This window comes from Nicotiana sylvestris, chromosome 8 (genome assembly GCF_000393655.2).
Source record: "Nicotiana sylvestris chromosome 8, ASM39365v2, whole genome shotgun sequence".
Lineage (NCBI taxonomy): Eukaryota > Viridiplantae > Streptophyta > Magnoliopsida > Solanales > Solanaceae > Nicotiana > Nicotiana sylvestris.
In genome coordinates this window covers 142,501,702-142,513,784 of record NC_091064.1, presented here as the reverse complement: position 1 = coordinate 142,513,784, position 12,083 = coordinate 142,501,702, and positions in this window count along the sequence as shown.

Here is a 12,083-nt window from a genome sequence, read left to right as displayed (position 1 = left end):
TTGTCGGTATTCGTCCTTTTGGAGATGTTCCATGAGCCAAAGATGAAGTAGTAGATTGCAGCCTTCGAAGTATTTTGCTCCTCATTGACACTTCTCCAAGGCTCGGTATATATCTGTAATGAGCATGGGTACAATGCTTAATGTCTGCCCACGAATCCCCTCCATTAGTGTTTTGGTTACCATAGCCAGCCTAGTAAGGATTCTCCCTTTCTTCATCGGAAAAACGATCAAACCCAGGAAGCAAAACATGAAGATGAAAACCCTATGATGGATGTGTCCCAAGGATGTGATGGAAAACTCGTCAGGGTAGGTACGATAGGATTTGTTGTGACTGTACCTTTCATACAGGTAGTCAAAAGAAATGTATGATTCCTTCAGGCATGTGGAACACGACCTTTTCGCTACCCCAAAATAAGGTAGCAGCTTCTGTTATCATGTTGTTAGGCTGGACCTCCAGGAGGGATGGTAGATTGCCCAGATATTTTCTAACGAGGGTTTGGTCACTAGAGTGTAAGTCTCTCCACCAGCTTAGCAATCTTAGGTGGATGTTGGTGACCATGCCGAATCTGGGGACTTCGTGCCTCATATTTTTGTAAGGCAAATGAGGTTAGGCCCTTACCCTCACCAGACTCGACTGTTAATATCGACAATTATCATGCATCACTTAGTTCTCCAAATAAATGCACAGAATGTGATGATGTCCGTTTGGGTTTTAGGGAAACCCAGTGGACTCTGGACAAGGCTATCTTAAAGGATCATTATGTGGAAAACATAACTAACCTGGCAAGGTTTGACCATGATGCATGCACAATTTAAAGAGTAAGGTTTCTATGGGGTTTTAGACTGGTACCCTTGAGCGGACAATTCAAGGGGGAAGGCACAGAACTGTCGACTGCACCGCTGATCGACTAGTTTTACCGCAAATATGCTTTTTCGAATTTAGGGGGTAATGACATAAGAAGAGAGCAACCACTTATCAAGCATTTCTATAATATTTTTTTGGCACGAGTGGAGTATGATGTTGAGCATGATTATGCAATAATAAAAAACATGTTGACATGTATTTGCATGTTAAAAAAGCGAAAAATACAATAGTTTTATAATTTAAAGCAGCAGTAAAAGAGGGAAACAAGAAAGATATGTCAATTTCGCTTTTGAAGAAGAAATTCAATGCTTAAAGAAATTAAACAAGTAATTGCATATAAGGAGGTACAAATTCACAAAAACAATCTGAAATGGTAAAAGCCTAAAAATCCCCAGCAGAGTCGCCATGCTATCGCGCCCCCTTTTACCCCTTCCGTAGAAATCAGGTTCATGACATTTGGGCATGTGAAAACTCATTCCTTTTGGGAACGGGGTTTGCATTTTTTGAAGAGTCGCCACCTAACAAATTTAATATGCGTTAGGGCACCCATAAGGTTCATCTACGACTATGTTTGATAACCAGGGATAGGGTAAGAGCTTGAAATTATCCTAAGGGGAAGGTGTTAGGCACCCCGCATGATCCACTAGTATGGTTCCCGGCCAGACAAATTTTGTGAATTTGTGCAATTAGCAAATAAACAAGTAGGGCTCAAATGATAAGGGATTTAAGTTTAAATACACAAGCGTTTGAAAACAATTATTGAAAGGCGAAATTTTGAAAAGAGTTACAACCTAAAGCATACTTATGAATGTAAAGGGGGGTGTCCTAGGTTTGTTTGTAATATAAATCACATCAATGAAATACCCGATATGACACTCCTCAAAAGAGGGGATACACGTGGCATTAGCGCACCGGTCATCATATCCACATCTACCCTTTCCCATTGCGTGAAGGTAATTAAAGCGAGGGTTGGTCTCGATCTCTATTGCATGCTGTTACCCGTCTCATTCCTATCAGTCCCTGAGGAATTTAGGACTCCTATTCCTATAAGAAGAAGGTTCTAGGCAGACCCTTAGGTTTAAAGGCAAAAATACTAAAGCGGCATACAAAACATATAAGTCTACACTTGAGGGGGAAACATATAAGCAAGTATAAGGCTCATGTATACCTCCACAAATAACGCACATAGACAACATGATTTATGCACAATTAAGGTCTGAATTTAAAATCCTAAAGCAGATTGTTTAAGTGGTAACATCAGAACCAGATTTATTACATGACTCAAAAAAGAAGTCTGAATCAGGTTTGCCAACTGACTTTAAAAGTTGATAATTCGATAAAGGCAATTCCAGTTTTATTTAAGTAATTACCTAAGGCTTGTCTAGGCGCAAAACGAGATGTAGTAGTTATTCTGAATAATTAAAAGACGGTTCAGAGCTCATTTTTTTACCCTATGATCATCCTGTTCTAGTCAAATGCAGAGATTATTACCAGTTATTTTAAACGGGATAATCAAGTATGAAACTGTTTTTACCTCTTTTATAATCAGCAATTTACACTAAGTGTAAGTGAAAATAAGATCCTAAGACATGGTATCAAAAATGTAGAATTCCTAAAAGCAGGATTTCTATGGGCATATGGCAGGAATGCAGAATTTCCTAAGAGCAGGATCTCTTAGTGCATATGGCAGGAGTGCTAATTATTAGAAAATTTTAAAAATGATGTTGTAATAGTGTACATGCTGTAACAATAAACATGATACCGAAGAGCATGATTTCTAATGCATGCATGAACCTTAAGAATGGTTTCTATTGCGTAATTAAGAACATAAACCTAATATCATGTTTTCTACCCTTAACATGCATATTTACCCTATCCCTTTTCAATAGCCACTCCAATACTTGTTTATAAATTATTACAGACCATGTGATTGAATTACATGAGAAATGCAAAATAAGAAGTTACAATTATAGAAAGCCTGATTCTGACTTCCACTTTGAGTTATGTATTAAACCACCTCAAATGACAATATTTTTTCAAAGCCTTTCTCGTATCTGGGTGTGTCAGAGTTCCCTAAGGACCTCAAGGGATCCCGGGCAGTGCTCACACCCAGATTGCATAACTAGAACAGAGTGAGTGCAGTGTGAAAGGGCCAGCTCTTATGTGTCCAGGTTCAGAGGGAGCTCAAGGGTCCCAAAGCAAGGCTCACACAAAAGGTGCAGAACCTTATGATCTAAGAGTGCATGTGAGAGTGCTTGACATAGATTTAAGAGAGTTGATTTGGAAAACAATTTTGAAAATGAATGGTTTGAAATAAATTTGCAACAACAGAAGAATTGCTTAGGGAAAAACAGTTTTTGAAAGGGAAATGGGATAAGAGCAGCAATAGCACACACAGAACAAGTTCAGAGAGCAGTACAATTTCAGTAGTTACAAACAGGGAAGTAGGGGTTGGGGGGACATAGTGGACCCAAATTAGAAACACATAATTAGTCACGAGTCAAGTACATTAGGAGACATGCTAGTTGAGGGACATAAACAGGAACAAGCAAACATTCTGATCACATTTGAACAAAGGAAGGCAGAATTTTGAAGCATGCTGAATAAAACAGTAAACAAAATTCGGAGAAACGCTTTCAAAGGGGGCCATGATGTGGTACCACAACCTAGCTCCAAACTCCAAAGATTCGTTCGCCATGCTAGCAGACTCATTCGTAAAAGCACATGCCAAAGCCATCAAGGTAGCAATGAGTAAATTTGATGTTTTCAAAATCAAGTAGATAGAGAACGAGATGTTGTGGGAGTTCGTATCCCGCTTCCAGATGGAACGAATGGAGCTGCCACCAGTCTCCGACAACTGGGCGGTGCAGGACTTCACCCAAGGCCAGAACGAACGAAGCTCGATGGCTTCAAAATAGCTAAAACAAAATCTAATCGAATACCCAGCCGTGACCTGGTCGGACGTTCACAACTGATACTAGTCAAAGATCAGGGCCGAGGATGACTAGTTGGGAGCCCCTTTGGGCTCAGTATACCCAAACAGACTCCAAGAAAAAGAGATGAAACCAAACAAAGAAAGATACCAATCGTACCTTGAAGACAGAAGGAACGCCCCGAGGCACAACCTACCCTGCAACGATTGGAGGATAGATCGAGTACAGGACCCTCGAGGGCTCATCAACAGAACTAGGTTAGATCGAAACATGACACCGATGAACGCGCCCCACTTATCGGAATACAACTTCAGCATCGACATATCACACTTCGTATTCACTATCGGCAAAATCAGGGATGCCAAGTGGCCCAAACCAGTACAGTCGGACCCTTCACAGAGAAATTACAACTTAGTGTGTGAGTTCCACAACCACACGGTCACAGGACCGAGGATTGCCATCAACTACGAGAAGAAGTGGCCCGGCTACTCAACAAAGGGCACCTTGGGGAATTCCTTAGCATCGGGCCAAAAATCAATTCTGGGATAGGAAGGCAACCAAGAAAAACGAGGCAAACGAGCCGCACCATGTCATCCACATGATCATGGGGGCCGCCGATGCACCGCAGGAACCCATGATGAGGAAAACAAAAATATCCATTACCAGGGAAAAATGGACTCGGGGATATATTCCCGAAGACGCCCTCACGTTCAACGAAGAAGACACTGAGGCTCTGTCTCAACCCCGCAATGACGCCCTAGTAATCTCTTTTCTTGTGAATTGGTTTAAGATAAAACGTGTACTCGTGGATCCAGGTAGCTCGACCAATATTATCAGGTCAAGGGTAGTAGAACAACTCGAACTAACTGAACGGATCGTGCCCGCCACCCGGGTCCTTAATTGGTTCAACATGGCGAGCTAAACAACAAAAGGAGAAAGCATCGTTCCGATTACCGTGGCCGACATAACCCAAGACACCAAATTCCATGTCATCGAGGTAGATATAAGGTATAACGCCTTATTTGGGCGACCGTGGATACACTGCATGAGAGTAGTACAATCCACTCTCCACCAAATGATAAAATTCCCGACAAAGGACGAGATCAAAACCGTCTATGGGGAACAACATGCGGCGAATGGAAAGAACGACTTGAGGTGCAACCTACCTCGCAACAATAGGGAGATGGCCCGAGGACAGCACCCCTGAGGAACCTCCAATGGAACCAGATTCAACAAGGCACAACTTGTAGGGAAATCCTGCCCAGCCGAGTGCGATGTCGACATTGCTACACCAAACATCATGATCACCATAAGCAAAGCCGGGAACGCCAGGCGGCTTAGACCTGTTCGACCAAGACCTCTTCAAGAGAACTATGGCCCGGCGAAGGAACCGCAGGGCACGCAAGGTCACCATCTCAAAAGAACGACAATCGTGCTATTCAATAGAGGTCGCCACCAAGTATCATCAAGCGGTCAGGCTCAAATCTAGCTCCAGGGGAAGAAGGATGTCAGGAAAAACGAAGTTGACAAGACACAATGTATTGCCACGATGGTAAAAGGGTGGTGGCACCCCTCAAAGATCCATAAAATGCAGGGAGAAAGTGCTCGTTTTCGGGAAAAGATGGGTCCGGGAAATATACCCAAAGGGCACCCTTGCATCTAAGGAAAGGGACGCCGAGACTTCGCCTCGGCCTCATATTCACGCGTTGGTAACCCCCCTGCCTCATTTAACTTATTCCAAATAAAGCATGTGTTCATACGTGCAGGTGGTTCGACCAACTATACCGACGGCGTCAGGCCAAAGCCAATAGGTCAGTCCGGACTAACGAACAAAATCATTCCCACACCTCGAATATTCGATGGATTCCTGATGCCGATCGCCACAACAATCAAGAAGGCCGTTCCCTCTATACAGCTCGCTTAAGCTTAGACTGGAACATCGAGCCCGTGAAGCCTGGATGTTTTATTTAGATGACAACGGGCACACTGCCCAGAGGCAATTTCGACCCCACTCTACCAAAGGGATGAAACTCTCCGACAAAGGTGGGACCAAGGCATTTGACAAAAAGCTACACGCGACGAGAGGAAATCCCTCACCATATGACCCGTTGCCAGCATCAACGCCTCTGCCCTATAAGGGATCAAGGGGTAAGCAGAACCGCATTTTCGGCCAAGCCCAGTTGAATGCGGCGGAAGGCTGAATTAGGGCTCGCGCCTCAAAATGGTCGGAATACACCAGACCTCGAAAATGTTGCCTACACACCACGCAGTAGGGAAGGACTATGCCGCTCCTTTGCTGTTTCTTTCCTTTTACTAACCTATATGCAGGCAGTCATCCAAGGCATTCCGAAATGCTAAACTCCACTCGGAGATCCGAGGCCATTGCAGAACCCGCCAAACTCTTTTTCCTCGACCAGGTTTCCAACCTCAAGGTCCTGCTAGCAATATTAGTAGTAGAGCAACATAACCCCAAGAAATATATCCGACAAGATCGCAGTCCTTTCTTCTACAGTCGGATAACGTGCGATGACCTCCTCTTAATGGCACCATCCCCTCGGAAGGGCCAATATATGGCAGGCTAAGATCCAAAACGGAATCATGTAAACAGATCAGATAATTAGAGGAGCCGCACCCATACGGGCCGAGCTCACAGCAATGGGACAATATGTATTTACAGATATATTTACGCCAAGCAATAAAGAATACCTTTCGGCATTTCGTATTTCGGGAAAGGAGATTTCGACATACTCGCGGCAAATTCTTCTCCATCAAATGAGTCTCGATATACTCGGAGACTTAGCATTAACGATTCGACAACTTGCGTGACCCTAGGGTCGAAACATCGGGCTCATCAAGCCCATGGATGGCAACTCTGAGCTCACGAGAAGCTGTCTTCAAGCTTAAACAAACTCGATGACACGGAGACTATTGTTAATCTCCATACAACTGGAAAACCTAAAACTGTATGATCCCTAGCTGGCAACCTTGGTGTAACAAGATCTATTCTACAAACTGTAAGACCTCAATAGGTATGGCAAACTGTAAGACCTCAATAGGCATGACAAACTGTAAGACCTCAATAGGCATGACAAACTGTAAGACCTCAACAGGCATGAAAAATCCCAAAGTTTAGGTTATACATCGCATTTGTAAGAATCCATAAAGGGCATACCTTCGATGTAGTTGCCTAAACTATCACTAGGGATCAAAAATGGCTACGGACAAATGCATATGACTACAGTCAAAATGGCTGATACAACCAAAATAACATATCTCGGGGATGCCCGACTGTCGCTAAGAAATCACAAGCCACTACTCCGAATATACTTCAGAAAGAATCGGTTAAAACAGGCTTCCCTTAATAGGCAAAAACGAGCTCCGACAATGTCAGCTCCAAAATGCAATAGCGTCGATCTACTTGACCTATGAGCTATGAACCTTACGAGGTGCTCGAAACATCGCCGACAGTGACTTGAAATCGAGGATCCTCTGGAACCGACAACGGATCAGGCAAAAATACTATAAAAAGACCTTAAGGAGCAGAAAGAAAGCCTACAAAAAGCCCACTGGAAAAAATTAGGTAAGAGCCATTGTCGCCAGCTAAGCAAGCCTACGGGCCTCATATTGAAAGTTCTCTTCGACCAAACAACATAAGAGCCATTGTCGCCAGCTAAAAAATCTTGACAACTTCAGGATTAAAATGAGCTCGAATCGTAACCCGATTTGGAGATCGGATCCAAAATAGTTAACTATGCAAAGCCTCCGGGCCACATAAGGTCTCAACAACCAAGCGGCATAAATGCCACTTTCGCCGACCAGAGAATCATGGAAATTTATGGGTCAATTACAGCTCGAATCGTAATGTGAATCGGAGACTATCCCCAAAAGCTACAATATGCTGAAGGGCATGACATAAATGCCACTATCACCGATCGGAGAATCATGAAAATTTATGGGTCGATTACAGCTCGTATCGCAATGCGACTGGTAGACTGGACCCAAAAGCTGTCGTATGCCCAAGAGCGCGGCATGAATGTCACTATCGCCAGCCGAGTAAACCTCCGGACCAAGCGCCCATAAGGTCACTTCAACCCAAAGCACAAAAGCCATCATCATCTGTCCACACAGGTAGGAAAGATCTTGAGGGCCAATTGAAGCACGAGTCACAAAGCGACTAGGAGACTAAGCCTAAACAACCAGGCCAAGCATAAAGGCCCCAACACCTGCTCATGTCAAGGATTGCACTTAAGAGCCCCCGGGTTTGTCCAATCCATCCCGGACCTATGAGGACCTCGCCAAACACCAAAACTGGCCTGACCGGTCGAAAGCAACAACAAAAAAAAAGAAGATAAAAAAGAGGTACAGAAGAAATAAAGCTTAAAATTCTTTCTTATATATTACACGCCCGAAAAGGGAGCATTCTCCATCTACAGGCATGTCCTACGTATATCAGAGACAAAGAGACAAAATGGCAAAATCTACACTCTACGCTAAAGGGTTATAGCTCGTAAATTCGCCCTCTGCAACATCAATAAGAAATGACCGAGCGGCATGCTCGTCCGCCCTTGCTCTAGCAAATTCCTCCAAGAGAACGAAGCCCCTTGCACTGACCTCATCAAGTACCATTCTCCGGGATCTACAGCGAACATATTCCTCTATCCTCTTCTCCCGGTTGAGGGCTCGCTTTAGTTCAGTTTGGGCATCAACAACATCTTTCATAGGAATCACCATCTCATGATCAGCCTTGGTTCGACTTAATGCCGCTTCTTTTCAGGAATCGATTATCTCGGCTCTGACCTTCAAGAGATCAGATTCAAATTTCCCAATCATATCCGCTTGAACTTTGGCATTGACATGAGTCAAGCTGATTTGGGCCTCAAAGGCAGGGACCTTACCCGAGATGCTTGTCTCCTCTAAAGCTCGAGCCTACACCTGAGCCCTTAGCTACTCACAAGCAACTCTGACGCGATTGATGTCGCCCTTGAGGTATTCTAAGGCCTTCGACTTTTTCTACAACTGATACATCAAAAAAGAATTATCCTTAAGGTTAGAAAGGAGCGAAGCACGCACTACAGGAAGTTACCTGCTCTATCAAATAGCTCTCAAAGTTTGAGCTCCGGTACGCCTTATATTGCCAATGCTGCATCTCAGCTTCATTCTCCTCGCTAAGGAGCCTAAGAGATTCGCCCTCACCCAGAATTTTTTGAAGCTTGGCCCCATGACGGAACAACTAAGACCTAATCCCATCACAGGCCTACACAAGGAAGATTCAATAGAGGGAGGAGGACACGGGATACAGGGAAACTGTACATAAAATTCACCACAAAGTGAAACCGACAGACTTCCTCGAAGTCGGAACACACTCCTGTTGATCCTGCTCCTGAGGCCTTAGAAGAACTGACCTCGAGCACAGCATATTCGCTCAAAGGAAGCGCCAGTCGAGAATTAGGAACTCCGAGAGCAGCAGACTCGGGCGACGCCATTTCCTAAAAAATGTGAGCCCGACCAGCGCCACTTAAGGCTCCGTCACACAGCAGGTGTTGATCTCTCTTATCGCCATCGTCCCTCAGCCCGAAAGCCAATGACTCCTTCCCCTCTTTGGAGGAACATTGCCTCATCCCAAGAACCGCATGATTTTTATAAACGGCACAAATGGAAGGGGAAAGGGTTACCTCGGCTATACAAAGGCAGCAAACGCACATACCTTGGTATTGTGTTCCTCATCAGGTATGAGGTACAGCTCGCCTTCTGTGCTCGTCGTATGATGAATGGGTCAGCAACCTCCGGACCCAGCCGGGCAGGTCAGGGACCTCACCCGGCATCCACAAAGTTGCTGCAACAAGGGAAACAACATTATTACTCAACTGATTTTTGGTATATGTGGAATCTGAAAAAGCGCCAAACACCTCGCTCGCGTGCATAATTCCACCCTTCGAGAAATGGCAAAAACTCCACAGGGATAATATCAGTCGTCCGGACTCAGATAAACCAACTGGACCACTCTCGATCCCCACCGTCCTAGTCGTCAACAACGAAGGGCGTGGATGAATGACACCTTAGAGTTACCAAGCCTCGATGATGAAAGGGCCGATACAGCCTGATAAGGTGGTCAAACATGAATTCAAGCCTGACCTTCTCCACAAAGAATCTCATCATCAGAGCCGTTCGACAAAATGACAGATGAATCTATGCCATAGTAACTTGATACTTCAAGCAAACATCAAGCACAACCCTATCAAGGAGGCCAAATGCAAAAGGGTATAGGTACACGCTCAAGAACCCATCAGTGGAGTCCGTGATGCCCTCATTTGGGGAAAGTGCCTGCAGTGTTACCCCCTCACTCTAGCCACAGTACCTCTTTACCATCTCCAGGTGTTCCTCTCTTATCAAGGACACCATCTCCAGAATGAAATCCCTCAGTTCCTGAGAACCAGAAGCAGCATCCCCCGTTGTCCGCCATATCGGCCCCGAAGTGGTTTCTATGACTATGGAAAACTAACAGGTCAAGGCAAGGGCGCGCACCAACACTTTTTGCGCCTAAAGAGATGAAGTATCCCACGCCAAAGCAAAAAGGCAGCTATTTAAAAGTAGTGAAGTCTTGCCAAGGAGCTAAAGCCGCCACACATATATGAGAGAAGCAGCGACGATTCGCCTGCCTGAGGCAAGCCCCAAAAATCCAACAGCCTCGATACAGATCGATGGGTCGATACTTGATCCAGAAAGCTTCCTTCAACAAGGAGTCAAGACTCAAGGGGTCGTTCATATTATCTCCATGATCGGAGCAACAACCTACGTCAAGAACCCCCGACTCAAAGAAGTCGGGCCTCGGTGAGCTTTAAATGCCGACACTCGATGCAAGGCAAGCACCTAGTCTCGTGATCCCCTCTTCCTGAAAAGAGGAATAAACACAAGAAGCTCCGGTTGTGAAAGCTCCACGAAGGTCCGGGGAAGCGCCCAAATACGAGCAAACTCCCAGTGGAAGTCAATCCTATCCATTCTACAAAAGGTCATCTACATCAAGATCAATAGGGATCCCCAGGTACCCGAAGACAACCTTCATCTAGGGTAGCATTCCCGAAGGGCCGGGAATCCGATGCATGACCTCCAAACAACTCGGAGGACCTCGGTGACCCAAATCTATCAAAATCAATCCAATATTGGTCTGAAGTACGATGATAGGTCAGAGGAAAGCCATGTCGATCAACATAAGATCAGAATGAGCATTCACGCTTGAGTCAGATATCAGTGGTCAACAAATAAAAGAAGGCATTCGAAGAGCCTCGAAGGGCATGAGATCATACAGAAACAAAGCAAAGTAAGGGAAGCAAAAATCAAGGAGTGCAATGAATGAGGTCAGAAAGCACGAGCCAAGGGTCACATCATCGATATGGCGTCACCAAAATAAGCTCGAGGAGTCAAGTGTTAGAATCATTTCCCATCACTTAGATATGGGAAATGCAGAGACTATTTGTACGTAGAGAAATTAGAAAACTTGATTTCTCGCTGTCGATATATTTCGGAAGCATGCCTCGGGGCCCCGAGGGTAGGATGTCACGATCAAATTCCCTACCTTGGGACTCGTCGAAGCACGACTCGTAGAAAATGAAGAACGAAGCTAGGACAGAGGGGGAAGCCCTCTAGGCACATGGCTACGTCTGGCAAGCTCAGTCTATCCAGAGCTTATGATGAAGCATCATTGTAACGACCCGACCGGTCGTTTTGAGCTCCGACACGTCATTCAGCAGTTTGAGGCCATGAGAGGCTTCATCTCAGGTATATTGACTTGTGTGTATGGTCAGAATTAAAATTCAAGAAGTTTGGAGTCAAATCTAAATGGAAATTCTCATTTTGAAAGCTTAAAATTGAAGAAATGAACTAGGATTAGAATTTTGAGTAAACGACCTCGGAATTGAGATCTGAAAGTTCCAGCATGTTCGTAAGATGATTTCGGACTTGGGTGTGTGTCCGGATTTGGTTTTGGATAACCCGTGAGCATTTCGGCGTATATTGTGGAAGTTAGTATTTTAGAAGAATTTCATAAATTTGGGTTGGAAGGCATTTCAGAGTTATAGATATGTGTTTGGGATTTCGAGTCTGGGAATAGCTTCGTATGGTGATTCTGGATTTGGGAGCACGTTCGGAAGTGAATTCGGATGTCCGGAGGTCATTTTGAAGTCATTTGGCTAAATATAGAAATTTGAAGGTTTTAGAGAAAATTCGACCGGAAGTGGAAATTTTGATATCGGGGTCGGAATGCGATTCCGAAAGTTGGTGCAAGTCCGTAA